Genomic DNA, 21,115 nt, shown 5'->3' on the forward strand with positions numbered 1-21,115 from the left:
ATGATGAAAGCCGCCACCTTTTTTTTCACTCTGACTTTTAACTTTGTGAGAGGAAGACCTATTTTGACTAATAAGCAATGGCTTCATTAGTAGCTGCAACTGGTGCACCCCCACCACCACCACCACCTCCTAGGAAGAGAGGACCACCTCCTCAGGTAATCCTCAATCAAGAGGAGGAACAAGAGGAAGAAGAGGAAAAGGAGCAAGGGGAGAGTCAGTTTTTGCCTGAAGAACCAAGGAGGTCCCATGTAAAAGAAGATTACATCTGGCAATTTTACTCATTTCCCCAGGGCCAAAAAAAAAGTTAATGCCCGCTACGTTACTTGTCTCATCTGTAAAAAAAATCTGTCCAGAGGGACTGATAAGAAGTATAGCTATGGCAATTACACTATGCATCGGCATATGGAGAGGTGGCACCCTATTAATTATAGTGCTGCGCAGGTACGTCACCTGCAGGAAAACCCCCCTCCTGTGGCCAGTACATCATCTGGAGAGGCAGTGACGGGACCAGAGGCGAGGGAGATGGTCCCCAACATCCAGTTGAAGTTCGGGGAAGTGGAGCATGTGTGCATTTATTGCGGCCAATTAATTTGCTACAGGGAGAGTAGCATAAATTTGATCAACGTAGCAATTGAAAATCATAAATGTCCAAAACGCCCCAGAAAGTAAATTATCTTTTTTTTTGTTGCTCCTGTTGAGCCCGTTATAATCAATGATTTTCGTTTCCCCCCCCAAAAAAAACAAAAAAAATATAAAACCCATCAAAAAATACAAAAAAAGTAAAAAAATGTTCAGAAAAATAATAAAAAAAAATATAAAACAACAAAAACAATTAAAAAAAAAGTTATTTTCAGAACTACCTCCCCTTTATAAAAAATTGCTAGAATGTTTAGCAATCTGGCAACCTCTATTTCTTTTGATTCGCTTCCCCGGTACGCGAACCGGAAGCGAAACAAAATTGTTGTTTTTTTTTAAAAGCGTATTTTTAAGGGCCTTGCACCATTTTTGCGTCACTTTTAACATGGCCATGTAACTCAAAGAAACAAAATCTTAATTTGCCAAGCACACATGGGGGCGTATTTACAAGGACCTTGCACCACGGGGAAATGACTTAAATTAAAATGGGGAAAATAACGTCAAAGTGACTCAAAGGCCTTCTAAATATGCCCCAAGCAGCCTATGAAACTCTAGCAGTACATATCAAGAAACCTAATTTACTTCAAGAAACGTTTTTAAACACATCAAGTAAACCAATTATTCACCCACATTCATGGGGAAGTGACTTAAAATGCCCTAACACACATGAAAGCGTATTTTTAAGGCCCTTGCACCATTTTTGCGTCACTTTTAACATGGCTATGTAACTCAAAGAAACAAAATCTATTTGTAAAACACTTGACACAAAGCAACATTTTAAATACACAACTTTCTTCATAATTTTCTCCCTAAAGCATACTATTCTCTATCTAAATTAAATGAATCTTTTCTCACCTTAGCAAATACTTTTTGAGTTTCAAAACAGTCTCAGACACACACCAATTTTTCTTTAGCAGAGCAAAGGGTATGCACTCCAGAGGCTGCAACCAACAATGGCACAGAAATGCTGTAATTCATCACACATATGTAAATGTAAATGTATTTCGATTTATATAGCGCACTAATCACCCAGGGGTCTCAAGGCGCTTGCTTAGGAAACCCGTCCTGGTATTCCCCTGTGAGATACCCCGGCAGGGTATTCACAAGGTGAAAGCCAGGCATCCCGCCGCGAGGGGCCGTAGTGGAGATTAAGCAAGCTATTGCCCAGAGTCGCAGAGTGTGACCCCGTGAGTCGAGTAGGCACCGGGGGTGTCCCACTTGTGGGACACCCCCGCGCCGCACGGCCACCAGCTGCTGCGTGTGCCCCTTTTGCTGTGCCCTCTGCCTCGCTGCCTGCCTCGCTGCCGGCTGACCCCGCTGTCGTTGCTCTGTTCTGTTTGGAATATCATTTGTGCTTGTTTTTCCTTCATTGTTTTTGCCCGTGTTAAGTCTTTTTTTGACCATCATTTGTGCCTGTATTTCGTAGTTTTTTGCCCGTGTTAAGCGTGTCTTGTTTGCCATTTGTGCTTGTTTCCTCCGTAGTCTCTGCCCGTTCTCCTTCGTGTTTCCCGCCTTCCTCGCCGCCCCCCGCTTCCCGCCACCACCGCCGACCCCGCCCCTTTTTTCCTTCTGTTCCCTCCCCGCTCCCGCCTCCCAGCTGCTCCGCCCACCCGCGCACTTGGCCTTAAATGGCGACCGTGCGACACAGGTGAGTGTGACCCACTTGTGGGACACCCCCGCGCCGCACGGCCACCAGCTGCTGCGTGTGCCCTTTTGCTGTGCCCTCTGCCTCGCTGCCTGCCTCGCTGCCGGCTGACCCCGCTGTCGTTGCTCTGTTCTGTTTTGAATATCATTTGTGCTTGTTTTTCCTTCATTGTTTTTGCCCGTGTTAAGTTTTTTTTTGACCATCATTTGTGCCTGTATTTCGTAGTTTTTTGCCCGTGTTAAGCGTGTCTTGTTTGCCATTTGTGCTTGTTTCCTCCGTAGTCTCTGCCCGTTCTCCTTCGTGTTTCCCGCCTTCCTCGCCGCCCCCCGCTTCCCGCCACCACCGCCGACCCCGCCCCTTTTTTCCTTCTGTTCCCTCCCCGCTCCCGCCTCCCAGCTGCTCCGCCCACCCGCGCACTTCGCCTTAAATGGCGACCGTGCGCACGCGCAGCGTTGACGCGCAGCGGGCGCGCCGATTGTGCGCCGAAGGCGCGCCAAAGGTAAGCCCGTCTGCGCCCGTCCGCGACCGGATCGCGACCAGCGCCAGGACCCCTGGCCCCCATCGACGGAAGCCGACCCGACGAACCTACAACGCCGCCGATCTCATCGCACTCAACACCGGCCGCATCCCAGGATGTCATCGCGCCGCCCCGAAGCACACCCACGGACCCTTCAGCTGCCACGCCTGCAAGTTCACCTGCATCCGGACTCATCCTGCACCAGCACTCGCCAAGCCGAACATCAGCAGCAACCACCTCAAGTGCATCCTGCTCAACACCCGCTCCGTCCACAGACACGCCGTAGAACTCTGGAAACTCCTCGACACCACCGCCCCTGACGTCGCCTTCCTCACCGAGACCTGGATGAACGCCTCCTCAGCCCCGGACATCGCCATCGCCATCCCGGAGGGCTACAAGATCATCCGGAGGGACCGCACCGCCAACCTGACGGGAGGAGGCATTGCCATCATCCACAGAGACACCATCCGCATCACGACCAACACCGACGACACCCTAACCACCGCTGAACACCTGCACTTCCAGATCCACACCAACCCGAAGACCACCCTCAGAGGCACCCTGATCTACCGACCCCCGGGTCCACGCACACGATTCAGCGAGGACATCGCCGACTTCGTCAGCCCGCATGCCCTCCCCTCCGCCGACTACATCCTCCTGGGGGACCTCAACTTCCACCTGGAGAACAACAGCGACCGCAACACCATCAGCCTGCTCGACAACCTCGCCAACCTCGGACTCAAGCAACTGGTGACCACCCCCACCCACCTCACCGGACACACACTCGACGCCGTCTTCTCATCCAGCAAAGACGTCACCTTCAGCCACGCAACAGGACTCCACTGGACGGACCACAGCTGCGTCCACTTCAGCTTCAAAAGAACGACGATCCACCACCACCAGCAACAGGTTGCCCGAAGAAGATGGAACAAGATCATAGCCGACCAGCTCACCGCCTCCCTGAGCCAGCACCCCCCCGCCAGCTCAGCGAACCCCAGCCAGGCCACCGACAACCTCACGAAGTGGATCAACAACTGCGCGGACGAACTCGCCCCTCTGAGAACCCCACCCAGCAGACCCTGCAGCAGGAAAACACCATGGTTCACCGACGAACTCAAGAGCTCCAAGAAGAACTGTCGAGCCCTCGAGAAAGTCTGGAGAAGGGAACCAACTACGGACAACATGACCACCCTCAAGCTCGCCACCCGGAAACACCACCAACTGATCCGGGCCACCAAGAAAAATACATACAAGGACCGGCTGGACAACAACGCACACAACAGCAAGGAACTCTTCAACATCGTGAAAGAGCTCTCCAACCCCAACGCCGGAAACAATGACATCACCCCGTCGCAAGACCTCTGCAACTCCCTCGCGTCCTACTTCCACAACAAGATCGCGGACATACACAACAGCTTCAGCAACCAACCAACGCAAGCCACAACCGCAACAACGCCACCCACCACCACCCTCCGCACCTGGACTCCGATCAGCACCGAAGACACCATCCGCACAATGAACTCCATCCATTCCGGATCTCTGACTGACCCCTGCCCTCACCACGTCTTCAACAAGGCCGACGTTGTCATCGCACCCCACCTGCGGGACATCATCAACACCACCTTCGACACCGCCACCTTCCCTGAGAGCTGGAAGCATGCCGAACTCAGCGCTCTTCTCAAGAAACCCACAGCAGACCCCACCGACCTCAAGAACTACCGTCCCATCTCGCTCCTCCCGTTCCCGGCCAAAGTCATCGAGAAGACCGTCAACAAACAGCTGGCCGCCTTCCTCGAGACGAATGGATCCCTCGACCCCTCACAGTCTGGCTTCCGAGCGAACCACAGCACCGAGACCGCCCTCATCGCTGCCACCGATGACATACGAACTCTGATGGACAACGGAGAAACAGCGGCCCTCATCCTCCTGGACCTCTCCGCGGCTTTCGACACTGTCTGCCACCGCACCCTAGTACAGCGCCTCGGCAACATCGGAATCCAGGACAAGGCACTGGAATGGATCACCTCCTTCCTCGACGGAAGAACACAGAGAGTCCGCCTACCACCGTACAAGTCAGAGGCCACCAAAGTCATCTGCGGCGTCCCTCAAGGATCCTCACTGAGCCCCACCCTCTTCAACGTCTACATGAGCCCCCTCGCGGCCATCGCACGCCAACACAACCTCAACATAATCTCCTACGCTGACGACACCCAGCTGATCCTCTCCCTGACCAACGACCCCGCCACCGCCAGAGCCAACCTGCACGAAGGGATGAGAGATGTAGCCGAATGGATGACGACCAGCCGCCTGAAACTGAACTCGGACAAGACGGAGGTCCTCATCCTGGGATCCTCACCCTCCTCCTCGTCTTGCTTCAACATCCTGCGCATGCTACGTAAGATCTTCCGGTGGATCCCCACCGAGACGAGGAAGACGGTCACCCAGGCCCTCGTCACCAGCCGACTGGACTACGGCAACGCCCTCTACGCCGGAACCACCGCCAAGCTCCAGAAGAGACTCAAGCGGATCCAGAACGCCTCGGCCAGACTCATCCTCGACATCCCCCGACGCAGCCACATCTCCGGACACCTGAGAGATCTGCATTGGCTCCCGGTCAACAAGAGAATCACCTTCCGTCTCCTCACCCACGCTCACAAAGCCCTACACGACCAAGGCCCGAGCTACCTCAACAACCGGATCAACTTCTACACTCCCAAGCGCCTCCTCAGATCAACCAGCCACGCCCTCGCCGCCGTCCCCCGCATCCGAAGAGCGACAACAGGAGGAAGGTCCTTCTCCTACCTGGCCGCCAAGACCTAGAACTCCCAACCAACCTGCGCCAAGACCACCTCTCCTTCAGGAAGAAGCTCAAGACCTGGCTGTTCGAGCAGTAACGGCACCCCCCCCCAACCCAGCGCCTTGAGACCCTACGGGTGAGTAGTGCGCTCTATAAATGACCTGATTGATTGATTGACCGGAGCGAGAATTGTCGAGTCCGTGGAATTTTGAGCCCGAGACCCGCCGAGGCGGGGAATCGAACCCTGGTCCACGGCTGATCTCAGCTTCCGGGTCTGCCGCCTCTAACCACTGAGCCACGCTTCTCCACATATCTCTCATGTCACCCAATCAAAACTCTTCCCTCACTTTTTTCAAATCAACACCCTTCCCCCCTCTGCCCTTTCTGCCTTTTTTCCATAGCAACCACCTCCTGAAAGACCTCTCATGTTTACAAGTTCACACAACAATGTTTCAATTGAACTCTGAACTCTCAGTACACCTGCATATCCAGTGCAATCTTTCATAAAATGATTTTTTCTTGACCATTCAAATTACATCTTTCAAAGAACTCATCCATGCACCCTAACTTTCTGTTTTCAGCAATCAAAATCCACCAATCACTGCTACTGAATCATTAGCACAGAATCTCCACAGTTTTTTTCATTATAAACTCCTACTGTTTCAACTGCCATTTCATACCCACACTTCATCTGACTGCAGCATAACCTCCTCTCACCATGTTTTCTGTCTGGATTGTTGGACATAGTTACATCCACTGGGCTCAAAGGTATGCTGATAACAGAAATTTACACAACCTCAATTTACAAAATGTGGAAATCAACTGGATTGGCCGCAGAGGATTAAGATGTCACCAATTGATACCATTGGTGAAAACCTTTTTGCATTTGCCAAAACCTGACCTGTTAATTGTGCACTGTGGAGGAAATTACTTGGGCACTTTGACTGGGGTAGGTCTGGAAATGCTTTTAAAGGACACCTTTGAGCAATGGATGTCACTTTTTCCTCAAACTGCCTTGGTATATTCAAATATATGCCAAAGACAGAAATGGAGGTGGTCCAACCAATTTTGTCCCCAAATTGGGAAATCGAGGAAGCATGTAAATAAGTCTGTTTCAGCTTACATGAGAGACCATGGAATGGGCTCCATCTACAACAATAACTTGTGTTACTACATGCAAGATATCTACAGAGCAGATGGAGTTCACTTCTCAGATGAGGGGTACAGAATTTTCATCCTGAATTTAAGACTATGTATTGGTACCTACTTATAAGTACCTAGAACTTACACAGAACCCAAAAGCTCTTTTCAGAGCTACCTTAACTATGATTACTCTTTAAAAATTTCAAATGTACCTTTTTTCACTAATTTTCACTTTTGTTCGCTTCCCGGTGCGCTACCCGGTTCGCGTACCGGCAGTTAACCTTGCGAAAAATTCATTTTTTTTTTCTTTTTCGACATATATGAGCCTCCTCAGCCACCCTTAGAAAACCTAGGGGGTCAGGATACGTCTCCTGTGCCCCCTTATACCCTTTCCCAACATTCTTTATCCTCCATTTTGTGTCTAAATTCATCCGAAACACAAGATGGCGGACTCCCGTTACGCTATCGGTTAGCTTCCCGGTCCGCGAACCGGGGCGCGCCTCTACCGCGAAAAAACTGAAATTTTTATTTTTTTTATTTTTTGCCCCGCGGGAACTTTTATTGCCCCCTCATCAATCCTAGGGGGTCAGGAGAGGTCTACCTTGCCCCCTTTCATTAATTTCCCCCTTCGTTTTTCTTCACCTCTTGTCTCTCGATCCTACCGAGAGACAAGATGGCGGCGGCTCCGGACTGTTTAGAATGTTGACAAACACCGGAGAGCCAATCAGCTTCGCTTCGCGAAATTCCGTTACGCGTCAGGTACGCGAACCGGAGCGCTAACCGGAGCGCTGTTACAGATATATATATTTTTTTGAACGTTAATTTATCAAAATCCACTGGAGCACATATATTGAGACCTAGCAAAGGCACATCAGCCAAACAATATCTACAATTTTGCCAAGTTTCGTGTAAATCCATTCAGCCGTTCGAGCTAAAAGTGAGTCCAACCGCCCTATGGAAAATTGCATGGGAAAAACGCGTTTTGGGACCCCCCCTTTTTTCTCAGCCCCCCCTTGACAAAACACCCCCAAATTTTCAGGGGCTGCTCAGAAACATAATGTTCCATTCCGTCCTCAAACGCCAAAGTTATTCGACATAGAATTTTCAAAAATCCCATAGGAAAAAAATCCTAACTATATATACCTACTGGCGACCGCCAGTAGGTAATATATATATATATATATATATAAATATAGTAGGGACCAACATTTCTGTAGGAAAAGCGTTTTTGTTTTCCCAATAAATTTTGCGCCGCTTGACGAGTCTTCACAACGATTTCAGAAAACTTCCCCTTTTTACTGCAGTTGCTGTATTGAAAATGTTGGGGTGTTCCATCAAGTGGGGGCTGAGAAAAAAGGGGTTTTCCTTATGTTATGTCAATGGGTATTTTTCCTTTTTTGAGCACGACTACAGCCCGAATAGATGAAGGGACTTATACCATATTTGGCAGAAAGCTGTATGTTGGTCCAGGAAGTGTGTTTTTTGTGATTTGGTGTAGATCCATTCAATAGTTTCAGAGGTATTTAAGTTTAAAACATATAGATATCTGGGAGCCCAACAGCCTACTGTGACCCTATTGAAATTTGATTGGCTGCCAACACTTCAACCAGGAAGTGTTGGCAGCCATCTTGGGACTTGGTTGAACCGAGTCTCACACAAAATGTTTAAAAAAACTAGAAGGGGGCAAGATAGAAACACCCTGACACCTAGGCCTCTTGAGGGGTCCCACTGGGACCGCACAGGGCCAAAATAGCATGTTTAAAAAAAGTTTTATGCAGGATCCACAAATCCAGACAAATTCTTTATAAAAAATTAAGCGTGGACTCCGACACTTCCTTTATTGACAGCCCCAGGGTGGACCAGGACCCGGGGGCTTGTGTAAAAATGTAGGAGGGGATAACACGGTGCCCCCCTCATAGAATCCTTAAAGCCTTGGGGACCGGTACATCCCTGGGAGGGCATGTTTCATTATTTATGCAGGGGTTGCCTGCGTGCCCACCTGCAGCCTCGAGGCAAAACATAACAGAAATGCAGGGGGCCATGTGGCCACCCACAGCCCCGGGGACTGCAACTTTCCGGGGCTAAATATAATATTAATGATGGGGGCTGTGCCCCACTGCAGCCCTAGGGACCACCATCTCCCTGGGGCAAATGTTAAGAATGTAAAGTGGGGTGGCTGTGTGGCCCCCCACAGCCCCGGAGACTTTTGCCTCCCCAGAGCTAAAACAAAGAAAGGAGTGGGGACAGCTCCCAGACATCTCTTTAAACCATGAAGGGGACAAATGTGAACCGGGTTCCACTCTACCAAGTATCTCAAATGGTAAAAATCTGTCTTTGTATTAGTTGCAGTAGTGCAAGAGAGTAGGGTTGCATGCAGAGCTCCTCTCAAATTGAGTTCCCTGCAAACTGCTATTGCATAGCTTCCTTTATGACATTGTTAAAGCACCTTAGGGTGACATACTGCAATGCTTTCGTGCTCAGTGTAACACCTCGACATAGGCTGGAAACTTTGAACTCGTCAATTGAGAACTGTTAGCACAAATCAAGGATTCTCAGAGAACTTATCTGCATAAAACATCCTCCGCTAAAGTTATTCACAACATCTTTGGTCATGCTTTCAACAACTTCACCTCCACCCACGTAGTGAAATTCCCTATTCATGTTAAAGCATATGTTTCATTCCTAAAGGGCCCTAACACAGTAATACCTAGTTTCCTCCTCTGCCCATCAGTAAGTGCAATGGGAACAGGGTTTGCTCCCACAAGGTATGGTGGATTCATCACTTTTGCTACAAAGCTAACATTGTCTCTTCATCCTCTCTGCCATCCCATCTAGCCTGTGCCATCTGAAATACTCAAAGACCTGCCTTCTGGTGAAAGTTGTTCATAAGCCTTTCATGTCCCTGGTTAATAATTCATCTTAACTCATATGTTCAAACATTTTTTCCCCACTCATGAGGATCCCATTCTCCCTAGACAGTACCCTTTGAATCTTGAAAAAGTGCTTAACCTTCCCTACAGCTTCAGTTCCTCTGACCAGCTTGAAATAAGTTATTTCTTGTCATCTACAAGATCAGGATCAATTGAAGTACCACAAATCCACTTTTCCCCTGCTCAAGCCTAGTTGTATATGGACCTATTTGAAAAAATAACATCTGGACTCAAAAAAGCCCTCACTCTCTTCGCCATGTTCCTGACAAGCAAGGACTAGAAAGAATATGCACTCAGCATGCTGATTTCAATTTCTTGATACAGGCTCGAACTCAAAATGATAGGCCTGCAGTTGGGCTGCTATCCTGACTAATTTAGTATTCAAAGCTCTCTCACCCCACCCACACAAGCACCTTTACTGTAGACTTGTGATATGTCCTAAGAATAAGTTTGTTTCCTCACAACATTATATGGAAATGATCTCCAGGCTAATGCATGCAAGATGTCCTTTGTCAATAAGAGTAATTGTTGTTTGCTTCAAGTAATAGCCTTGTTCCATAAGCCACAGCCTATTCATTCTGGTCACCCTGCTGCTGCAAAACCACACTTAGACCATACATACTTTCATCCATTGCACCAAAGCACTACCTTCCCAAAACAAATGGCTTTAAAACAGGGAGCATGAACTATATTGACCTTGAGTGAAACAAGTTTCTTTCTACTTTGCTCCTCAAATAATCTTTGAGTCCTCTTAAGTAAAGCTTTTAAGAGTTCCACTTTTCAAGAGTAGTTCCTCACAAACTTAACATATAATACTGGAAATCCTAGGAGGACGCCAGTCGATCCTTGTACGTATGATCAGTGTTTTTCATTTATTCATTTATTTATTTTGTCCAAGATATGCAATTTCAATAATTGGAAGGAATGACATGTATCGCATAAAAACAAAATACAAAGAGAAAGGAGAACGAAAATCACAAAGCAATAAATGAATCCCTCCTATACAGCATATAACAATGTCTTTATTTAGGACATCCTTAAGTTTGTTCCCTCCCCTCCCCCCAGATACTCTAAATTTAATCTATACCAATTATTGATCCCACTCCTCTGGCATGCATATTTTTCCATGTATACATTTTCTCAATTTTTTAAATCCACTGAGAAACAGAGGGAAAACTTAAAATTTCCAATTTACCAGAATTAACGATCTAGCCACCAATGCTGCAATAAAGATCAATTGACTCTGTGGCATCAACATCGCAAAGGGAGTTATGGCAATGTCAAAAAGTGCCCCATACATATTGGGAACAATGTTATTACATCCAAGTTTTAATTTAGCTTAGCAAAAACAGTGGGTCAGCATCTGGATACATCTTTTGAATTTAGACTGAGCCATTGTAAAACATCCATTTACTAAAGAAATCCATTCTCCTTAAATTAGCAGCACACACTGTCTTCTGATTTATACAGATGTATAATTGCCATTGATTACTATCCAGCTGACAACCTGTTGAATCTGCAATACACTGTATTTCCGTAATTAATATCTCACTCTGCTTCGGCTGCAGTTGTCTACACCAATTACCGATACCTTGTCGTTTAGTAACAAAGTAAGATTTCCCAAGTCCATCCCCAAAGCAGCCCTCACTCGGTCTATATCCAGAGCAAAAATGTTTCACCTGGATAAAACTATAGGACATGATTAATTTATATTAGGATTTAAATTCCACTAGCCTATTCCACATAATGATGTCACCATTTAAATAAAAGTCTTGTACTGTCATGAAACCTCCACCAAACCACTAATGGCATGTAGAAGTAGATAGATTGAGCCCTAACGTAAAACAATCCACTAGTTTCAACTGAGCATGGAGCCTAGGTATCTTATACTTTCCCCAAATTCTCTCAAAGCCCTCCCTTATTGTTCTCAGGATCTTATACCTAGTTCTTTTGGCAGACTTGGAATTTCTAAAAAGGGGGAGATATCAATACCGGAGTCCTTTTACATAAGGTTCAATTAGAAATTCTCTGCCTTCAATCTAGAAGAAGCAGATCTGTTTAACCAGTCTAAAAGAGGTGCCTGATAGCATATCTTAATGCTGGATAATGCTAATCTTCCTCTTTCCCCATCTAGATGCAATGCCTGAATCTTGAGGCTTTTTTTGCCAGATGAATTTCCGAATTTCTGCATACACTGCTTGAAAAAAAGATAGAGGGATTTTAACCATAAAAATTGCAAACAAAAAGAGCAGTAGCAGAATAATGTTCATCTTTAACTAAAGAAACCAGATCAATAATCGAAATAGGCAGATTTTGCCATGCTTCCAATAAACCGGATATCTTTTGCAGTGTAGGTTTAAAATTAGGAGAAAATTGATCATCCAACTTAGTCACATAGATCCCTAAATACCTGATTAGAACACCCTCCGAATAAGGAGCTTTAAGTGAGTCTGGCAATATATTGGCGGAGCAATTTAATAAGATCATTTGTGATTTCCCCTAATTTATTTTGTAGCCCCAAATTTTTGTATACTTGCTGATTTTAGCAAAAGATGCTTCTATATTAGCCTTTTCAGCTATCAAATATAAAGCCATGGCATCAGCGAATAATTTCAACTTTGTGTCTCCTATTATGGGTGGAGGAATGGATTAATCTTTCACTATCGCAAACGCTATAGGCTCTATAAATAAAGCAAATCAAATAGGGGAAAGTGGGCAGCCATGTTGTGTTTAACAGCTTAGCGGAATCCTGCCTGCTACATAATCATTTATAATAATTGCTGCCTTAGCTTTAGAACTCAGGTTCTTAATAACCTTAATAAACCGAGGAGAAACAGCAAACTTCAATCAAACTAAAAATAACACCTCTCTCTGTACCTGGTCAAAAGCCTTTTCAGCATCTAGCAATATGATTGCTGATTTGGACTTCAAGCAGCTAAAATAAAAATCAAGTCTTAGAGTCTCTTTTTCATATTTTTTTTTAAAACAGAGTAAGCCTTCATGACACTGAAATGCATCTGCTTATATTAGTACAAACTTTCTGTCACAAATCACTGTCAACTGCCTGTACCCCTTTTCAGAGACCACCTGAGAACAGGCTCTGGCAAGGTCCAGGGTTGAAAACACAGTGACTCATGCAAAATAGAAATCATCTTATGCATTCTAGGAATGGGAAAGTGATCAATCGAGGTTGCTTTATTTAGATTACAAATATCTATACCTAGTTTCAGGTCCCTAGAACCCATAAGAGAAATTATTTCTGGTACAACCCAAGGGGACAATTCAGTTGGTTTAGCAATGTTCAATGTGAATTGCTCCTTCCTTTAAAATTATGCAATGCTTGAACTCATGTATCTCCCTAGCTTCTGTGTAAAACATTAGTAAACTTCTCTTGCAAAAGTTTTACATACCAACAGGCATATTATCAAGGACGGCGTTAAAATTATCACCGGTTTCACACCAGAACATGGACTTCTATTGGAATTCTCAAGGGCATATTATCAAGCCCATTATCACCGATTTAGCGGCAGTTTTCTGCCGCTAAACCGGCAATAATTTTTAACGCCGTTTTTGATAATATGCCCCTAAGTATTCTTTTTCCCTTTGGCACCTACGTTACTCAACACATTCCTTTCCAGAATCAGTTACATAAACTATAGGGGTCAGCCCTTGGATCTAGCTTAATCTCCATCTCCTCTTAGTAGGACCAGCACAAAGTAGTATCACCCATTTCTGCCATGTAGATCTTTCACTTTTTCCTTCTGCTCTTTAAAATACATATCACCTGAGAAATAGGAAAGTATGTCCTATGCACATAATTCAACTCAACCACATAATTTCACAACACACTACATACATCCAATCAACACCACAGAATTCCACATCATGAAACAAAATTCAACAGCACACTGCACAATTAAACTCCACTATATACTATTCCACAACACAAACTTCCATTCCACATAATTACACTCCATGACACACAATCCTCATCCCATAATGCTTTGCAGGGCCTTTGGTTGGGATTGTATTTTGCCCATAATAACTATGCTTGGGGTGGTCCTAAGAGGTTGGGACCACCACTGAATTGTTTAGCATGATATGCTCTGTGTGTGCAAGGTATCTGCTTGGACCTCCCCCTAGGTTAGGAGGGACCCCAGAATCATCACCTCTCTCATTGCCTGATATTTTTCAATTTCAAAGTTCACTTTTCTGAATTGGTTATATGTCTTTTTAACGCATAAAGTTGCTTTATCAAAGCATTTGTGGGTGCAATTTAGAAGCTGACTCTGCTATGTGGTGGAACGAGATTTTTGCCCGACTACGTGTTTTTCATGGAATGCGTAGTTCACAAATCTCTGCAAACTCCGAGAGTGGAGCAGAGTTCATTGCCCAGGGTTAATTTTGAGGGGAAAGGATCACTCTTTTCTTTGTCTGCAATCCATGCTGCATACATGGATATATGGATTTTAAGTAATTTTTTTGAAGAATCAAGTAAGTTAAAGAACCTTTGAATATGTTTGTTGTTTAATGAAGGGCATGCACCAGTATTTTTTTTAATCTTTTTTGATTTTTTCTTTCATTTTTAAATTCAATTGTAGGTTCCTGAATTTCCAGTCGGGGACTCTTTAGAATTTTTTTTAAACATTCTAAAGGAAACAGGTTGCACAGGTTTAGGAGGGTGTTGGGCCTGGTTTCTAAATTTGATTGTGGGTGCCTGAAGTTGCAGTAGGGGAATTTTTTTACATTATTTATTTATTTAGTTGTGAGGGAAATTGTTTGCACAGGTTTGGGAGGGCTAGGGGCCTGGTTTTAACACTTTCAAGGTGCTTTTTCTATATTTTCTTGATTGGTGTTTGGGAATTGTGCACTATTATTTTGTACATTTTACTATAGGGCTTAGTCTGCCCACAACATGGGCCACAGCCAGCCAGCTATTATTACATGCCATTGGGTATATGGTAAACTACTGTTTATGTGGTATATGATTTTTTTAAAACATCTATTGATGTAGGGATGGCCTTGTATTAATTGCAAAATGTGTAGGGAAAGCATTGGGTAAAAATTACTATTCCCACTCCAGAGAGTGCAACAGTAGGGAAAGCGTTGGATAGCGTAAGGGTAAAAATTACTATTCCCACTCCACAGAGTGCAACAGTAGGGAAAGCGTTGGATAGCTTAGGGGTAAAAATTACCATTTCAACTCCAGAAAGTGCAACAGTAGGGAAAGCGTTGGATAGCGTAGGGGTAAAAATTACTATTCCAACTCCAGAGAGTGCAACAGTAGGGAAAGCGTTGGATAGGGTAGGGGTAAAAATGACAATTCCAACTCCAAAGATTGCAACAGTAGGGAAAGCATTGGATAGCGTAGAGGTAAAAATTACTATTCCCACTCCAGAGAGTGCAACAGTAGGGAAAGCGTTGGATAGCGTAGGAGTAAAAATTACTATTCCAACTCCAGAGAGTGCAGCAGTAGGGAAAGCGTTGGATAGCGGGAGGGTAAAAATTACTATTCCAAATCCAAAGAGTGCAACAGTAGGGAAAGCATTGGATAGCGTAGGGGTAAAAATTACTATTCCCACTCCAGAGAGTGCAACAGTAGGGAAAGTAAATACTTCATATATAAATAAAAATAAATTAAATATTAATACCAATTAAAAGTAATTAACAATTTTATATAATATAATAATTAATCAATTAGGAATACAAATACAAAATAAATATTTATAAATTATTACCTATTAATACAAATTATTTACCAATTAACAATTAGTTAACAATTAAAAAATAATTAAAAATTACAACAAAAAAACAATAAATAAATGAAAATATTTAATTAATTACAATTAAATTACTTCCCACCCTATTCCCCTATAAACACACAACCCACAACAGAAAATAAATGAATGAAATTAACATAATTATCAATTAATTCAAATGAATGACCAATTATATTTTAATTAATTACCAATTAAAAAAGTACATAACAATTCATTCAAAATAAATAACAATAAATAAATTAAAAAATTCAATTATTTGTAATTAAATTACTTCCCACCCTATTCCCCTATTAACCCACAACCCACTACAGAAAATTAATTAATAAAATTAACATAATTATCAATTAATCAATTAATTAAAATTAATCACCAATTATATTTTAATTAATTACCAATTAACAATTAATTAACAATGAATTCAAAATAAATACCAATAAATAAATTAAAAAATGTAATTAATTATAAATTACTTCCCACCCTATTCCCCTATAAACCCACAACCGCTACAGAAAATAAATTAATAAAATTAAGATAATTATCAATTAATCAATCAATTGAAATTAATCACCAATTATATTTTAATTAATTACAAATCAACAATTAATTAACAATTAAATAAAATTAAATACCAATAAATAAATAAAAAAATGTAATTTATTATAATTAAATTACTTCCCACCCTATTCCCCTATAAACCCACAACCCGCTACAGAATTATACTAAGCAAAAATTAAATACCATAAAACTAATTAATTAAAATAAATAATACAATAAATATTCACTTTTCACACATATACTAACATAAAAAATCACTTAAACAAATTGGATATTATTAAAAAATTGAAATTACTTACCTTAAATTCGATATTTTTGTTGTCTATATTCTGTCCATTCCATATTTTTGTTGTCTATATACTGTCCATTCTATATTTTTGTTGTCTATATTCTGTCCATTCGATATTTTTGTTGTCTATATTCTGTCCATTCAATATTTTGTCCATTCTATATTTTGCATTTGATATTATTGCTATTCTATTCGATATTTTTGAAGTCTATATTCTGTCCATTCGATATTGTGTCCATTCTATATTTTTAATTCGATATTAATGCAATTCGATATTAAAAACTCGATATTTTGAGTGTATACCACCTTAGGTGTGTGACAGGGCCTGTTAGTGACAAACAGCCATTTTGGTTTCTCACTACTGTGGGGCTGCCGTCCTATAGAAATGCATTGGGGAGTCCCTGATAAGTGTTTCAGTGGTAATTCCTGATATGAGAGGCCCGTTGCTGACACAGCTGCCCTGCCTGCCAGCTGCAACATTGGGGGCAATCCGGGCTCTACCGAGGCACATTGTCGGTGCCGGGAGCTGCGTCAGTGCTCCCTGGGGGCCCGTAGTGCCAGGGCTTATTTTGTTCCCTCAGCTGTGCTGCCGTAGCAGGCAGCTGCAATGTGAAGCAAAGTCATTTACAGAGCCTCAGAGTGGGGCTCACCAGGCACAGAGGTGCCAGTGCCATTCCCAGCTGCCCTGCAAGAGTGCAGGCAACTGCAACAGTGGGGGCATTTTGTTTCATGAAGAGAAAGGAGTGAGATACACTCCTTGGCTCCAGCAGTTTTATCCAAATTAATCTTATAGCCAAAGACCAGAGAAAAAGCAGAGATTTCTTGTAATTAAGGGGGGGTAGAAACCTCTGGGTTGGAAATAAAAAGTAAAATGTCATCCGCATAGGCAGAAAGTTTCAAATGGAGGTCACCATTAGCAAATCCAGAACTAGAATCATTATTACGAATAGAAGATAATAAGGGTTTAAGAGCTAGAATAAAAAGAAGAGGGGAGGGGGGCCACCCTGGTGAACACCATGATGTAGAGGTAAGTATTGAGATGTACGGACGTTAACTAATACCGAGGCCATGGGCGCAGTGCAGAGCAAGGAGAGAAGAGAGATAATCTCAGGACCAAAACCGTGCCAGCTAAGAGTCTCAAATAAAAAGGACCAATCCACCCTATTAGATGCTTTTTCTGCATCTATGGAAACTGCAACCAAGGAGGGAGAAAAAGAGGGTGTCTTATTCAAAACATTAAGTTATCCAAGGTCAATCTGCCCTTAACAAAAGCACATTGTTCTTTACCAATCAAACACGTTATAGTCTACATTGATCAGGGAGATGAGGCAATAATTCTTACAATATAAAGCATCGCAACCCTCCATATGAATCAAACAGATCATAGCTTCTAGAAAAGTACCTTCCGCTTTACAAAAAAAGATTGAAAATGTTGTAGAAGCTTAGGAAGTAACAAGTTGGAAAAATGTAAATAAAATTCCACCGTAAAAGCATCTGGACCTGGAGTTTTACCTATTTTGAGTACTTTTAATGCTTTACATACTTCCTTGGGTGAAAAATCAGAGCACGAAAAATTAAGACGGGCATGAGGAGGGGAAGGGAGCTTGTTTAGATAGGATTGAATAGGGAAAGAGAAGAAGCAGACTTAGGAGCATATAAATCTTTGTATAATTTCATGAATTCATCAAAAATAACCTGATCTTTAAGCATAAGCTTCTCATAGGAAGAATAAATGGCATCAACTAATATTCGATCTTTCCGAGATTTAAGGTAATTAGCTAGAAGCTTGCCAACTTTGATACCTCCAGCATAGTAGCGAGCACTACTACGAAGTAAAATAGATGCAGCATTATCAGTAGTTACTTTGTTAAAATTCAACTTTGCACGTTCAAGCTCCTGCAGAATAGAATCAGAATGTGAAGTATAAAATTTGTGTTCCAAACATTCAATATGAGCCAGTGTAGATCTATGCTGTTAAAGAGACTGCTTCTTATTTTGTAGAAACTGAGGGACAGATTTACAAGCCCCTTGCGTCACCTGTGCGTCACTTTTTGTGGGGCACCAGTGGCGCATTTTAGTGCTCCGTTTTACAACAGGACAGGAAAAGCCACCATGTGTGACTATTCCTGTTCTTGTAAATATGGCCCCTTTGCACGCAGCACTTTGCGTGAAAGGGGCATTCCATGTGTGTTGCTGTAGGTTTTCCCACACAACACCGCATGGAACCAGACACATTTCCAGATTTACGATTTCTCGTGAATCTGGAAATGCATCTGAATGCTACGCCTCCCCAGGAGAGGCGCAGGGAGGTGCAACAAGGAGAAATTTATTAATTTTTCCTTGTTTTTTTCCTCTTTCTATGTGTGCTGACCTCTGGTGATTGTTTATGTACAGGAAGGTGTCCCTTCCGGAACATAAATAATTAGTAAAACAATGACGTTTTGCAAGTTCTATTTGTGCTAATGCAGTACACATAGAAGTTGAAAATCACCGTTTCTGATTGTTTATGTGGAGGAAGGGAACCCTTCCTGCACATAAACAAGCTCCCCCATGACGCAGGCATCCTTGCACCATGGTGTAAGGGGGCCTTTGCCACTGCATGGCAGCAGTTTGTGCGCCAGCGCAGTGGGGAGCACAGAGATGCAACATAGTGTTGTAAATATGTCGCATCCCTGTGCTTTGAAAGTGACTCAGTGCGGTGCAGCCAAATGGCTTGCGGCACGCACTGAATCACTTTCCTTGTAAATCTGCCACCCAGTCTATAATAAATCTGCGAGCTGTGGCTTTATAAGAGTCCCATAATAAATGAGGAGAGAGATTCAGGTTGGTGTTCAACAGAAAAATATGTATTGGCAAAAGAGATAAATGAAGAGGGAAAAATCAGATCCTGTAAAAGAATTATTAAAGCCCCATTGAGAGTACCTGGGCTGCAGAGGGAGCAAATCAAAATCAGCAACAACCGGAGCGTGATCAGAAATAACAAATGGTTCAATAGAGGAGGAAACAAGATTTTGAGTTAAATATTTAGAAAGAAAGATGTAATCTAATCTAGGAAGGGAGCCATGAGTAAATAATGATATCTGCTAGTTTGGGTATGTATTTTTATTTGCTCCATTCAACTTTTCTTATTACCTGGAGAAAAAAAATAATCCTATTGCCAAAAACCTGTGTGCCTGATGTGGACCCTATGAAACAATTCGTAAAGGGCCAGCTGCTATTGAACTCTGTGCTGTTTGTATGATTTAATTATTCGATTTACATATGTGCAATATATAAATACAAATGAACATCTGAGTACCCAGGCACAGGAAGTACGTTTTCGAGCAGGTGTAAGTGTCTTGCAATATAATGTATGCTCAAAGGACTCGCCACGTTCAAGGCAGTAAAGTTAAATGGCTACACTTTAGCATTACATAGGATTAAGTGCGCTGCAGCTCGTTGCAGCACAAGTACAGTGGATGAACAGGCTGCCCCTATAAATATTCAAAATCACACCTGGACATAGTTAACGTATTCACAGGACATGTGTATACGTGTTGACTCGGCTAACGCTATAACCTTCAGAAATACTGTATAAATAATTCAACAATCAATTAGAGGGTAAGTGGAGCTCAAATGGCTCAAGTGCAATGTGTGTTATTGAACATTGGGACCAAGGCCATTAACCAATTGATTTTGGGGATAATTGCAAGCCTAAGAGCAGGCATGTATGTATGCAGTATGCCTGCTTAAAAAGCTCTAGCTGTCCTGACGTCTCAACACAAATGCATTTAAGAGTATGTAAATGTGCCTTGGAGAGGTGGGCAAATGGGTCAGACAATTATGCTGAGATATTGATTCACATTCAATTATTTGAGTTTCCATGTTTTGTTAGTGGTGGGAGGTGAAGCATCATTCAGGGGGCATGTTTTGTATGTAACACACATTGTGAAATGTTACAAAAATTATATTATTAAAAAAACAAATTAGTCAAGTAGTATTGCAGGATTATTGTTTAACGTACTTATAAATGTCTTTATGCATTTGCGAAACATTTTATTCAATTGGTGGTGGGCTTATGTGTAACACACCATGCCCAGTTTGGGGCATTTCAGCATTTAATACATTCACAATCAGAGCAATTTAGATGTTAGTGGTAAACAGGTCTGGGAGGTTTTCAGGCAACATGGGTGAGATAAGATGTGGTACCTGTGTATAATTTGTAAAAAAAAAAAAGGAAAGGAAAGTAACAGGTACATGCATCATTGTAGGATTTTGCGATTCCTAAATTGCGAAAATTAAGGAATCGCAATTTAGGAATTGCAAAATCCTATGCATCAAGAAATAGCAAAGATTTTTGCGATTTCTTAATATTCTTTATTTGCGATTCCTTAATTGCGAATCACAATTAAGGAATTGCATTACATTGATTCCTATGGGCCTAGAGGCCCTAAGGAATCAATGGGAAGGCATTCTCATTTTGCGAATTCGCAATTAAGGAATCGCAAAATGAGAATGCAATTTCAAGGGTGCAGGGGGGGTCCAAAGGACCCCCCCCTGCACCCCTGAAATGTCATGTAAGTACATTTTACTCACACACATGTCCCAAGGGCAGGTGTGTGTGTAAAATATCAGTTTCAAAAATGCATTTACTTGCACTTTTGAAACTTTTCGCAAATTACCATGAAGGTTTACTTCATGGTAATTTTTTCCTTATAAATTGCGAATTCGCAAATTTAAAAAAATCATGCATAGCATTTAAGAAATTGCATATTTCGCGATTTCTTAAATGCTATCGCAATTTGAGAAATCGCAAGAATTGCGACTTCTTAAATTGCGAAAAA

This window comes from Lissotriton helveticus, chromosome 4_1, assembly GCF_964261635.1.
Source record: "Lissotriton helveticus chromosome 4_1, aLisHel1.1, whole genome shotgun sequence".
In the NCBI taxonomy this organism is placed as follows: Eukaryota; Metazoa; Chordata; class Amphibia; order Caudata; family Salamandridae; genus Lissotriton; species Lissotriton helveticus.